The sequence below is a fragment of the Cupressus sempervirens genome, chromosome 4, assembly GCF_028749045.1.
Source record: "Cupressus sempervirens isolate cs-2001-9-10 chromosome 4, ASM2874904v1, whole genome shotgun sequence".
Taxonomy (NCBI): Eukaryota; Viridiplantae; Streptophyta; class Pinopsida; order Cupressales; family Cupressaceae; genus Cupressus; species Cupressus sempervirens.
The window spans coordinates 776981528-776983125 of NC_143121.1; the positions used below are offsets into that span (position 1 = coordinate 776981528).

General features: G+C 43.0%; 1 pseudogene; it reads right to left on the bottom strand.

Annotated features, from left to right (window-relative positions):
• Positions 1-584: 584 nt before the first annotated feature.
• LOC149563691 (vacuolar iron transporter homolog 1 pseudogene) lies at positions 585-1361 on the bottom strand (annotated as a pseudogene).
• Positions 1362-1598: the final 237 nt, after the last annotated feature.

The following is a 1598-nucleotide window of genomic DNA, read 5'->3' on the forward strand; positions in this document are numbered from 1 at the left end:
CACATCTACAACTAGTCATTGTTTCAAACTAAAACTCTCTATGACGGTCACCCTTAAACATCACATATTCAGGAAAGAATTAAGCATGGGTTAAAAAAGTCAACTTTGACTATTTAACACTTTTGTTCTAGGAACTAAGCTTGGTGTGTGATGTTTAAGTCGCTCCCTCTATGACTCATACAATTGAATTGAACCTATGTTACCATCAACTCAAACATAAATTACTACATATGCAATAATCACTTATGATTTATGATTTATTCGCTACTATAGAACATTAACCCTAATAGTTTTCACCGTAACATCAAAACAGTGACATAGACTGGTACATATGCAACAATATTCAGTACGTGTATGCCTCACAAGTGGCTCCGAAGTGGATCGCAGTGCTTGCCTATTCCATGCTCCCCAACTATCTAAGCTCTTATTTGCAACAGAACGCTAACTAGTATTTCCATTGAGTTTTCAACTTTTCAGGGGATTCAAACGATCTCCGAGATGAACTGCTCAGAAGACGAGGGAAAAGACCCAAACTATGAACAATAAAAGCTAGAGACACAGAGAAAAAGAAGAAGATGAAACTGCCTGAACAATAATCTACGTTAGTCAAGATGCACTTTGGTACGATGGAAAAGCCCGAACAAGCCATAAGTGACAGACATGGCAATCCATCCTCCACCGAGAACTCTGAGACCCCCTTTCACCACAGAAACTCCCCCAAAATAAGCTCCCACTGCTCCAAACATAAAAAGCAGCAAGCTTGAAACTCCCGCAAGAACCCCAATTCTAACATTATAATCCCCAATGAAGGCAGCAGAGATCAATGGAAGAAATGCACCTGCAGAAAAAGCAATGGCCGATGAACACGCGGCCAGAAGAGGGTTGGGAAGGGCGGCTATTTCACTACTTGTAATGGAAGAGAAGGAAGAGATTTTCTTTAGGATTTCTCCAGATGCTGAGGATTTCGCTTGTGTTTCTGTTCCATCTTTTTCCATCATTTCTTTTCCCCCTTTCTTCATATTCTTTCTTCTTTTCAAGATTGCAATTTCAACGTCTCGTTGGGTCTGCACAGAAACGAATTCTCCGATGGCCATGCTGGAAGCTCCTGCTATGAGCGCCGCCAGGCCGGATAAAATCATGAGCTTGGGATCGACGGCACCGACTCCCATCATCAGGGAGGCCGTTGTGAGAAGACCGTCATTTGCTCCCAATACGGCGGCGCGAAGGGCTTGCCCGATTTGGGAAGATTCTTCTTCTTCTTCTTCTTTTGGGCCTTCCTTGCTGCTTTTGATTGAAATTGTCATGCTTTTGTCTAGAGAAGCTGGGGATGGTGGCTCTGGAGCTACTTGCTTGGAATCCATGGCTCTCTTTCGGGCTCCTCGTTGATTTGGGGTTTTCTTGGGCTCTTTTTATAGGGAATTCTGTGGGGGATATCACGAGTTTTCCAAACATGGAAAGACAAGATGGATGCATAGAGATGATCCACAACAGAGAAGAGCCAAGATAAGACAGGGTGGAGGATCAGGGAAGCGGCCACTCGCCCGACAAAATTACCCAAATTTTCAAACGATGTATTTATTACAATCTGTATTGTTAGT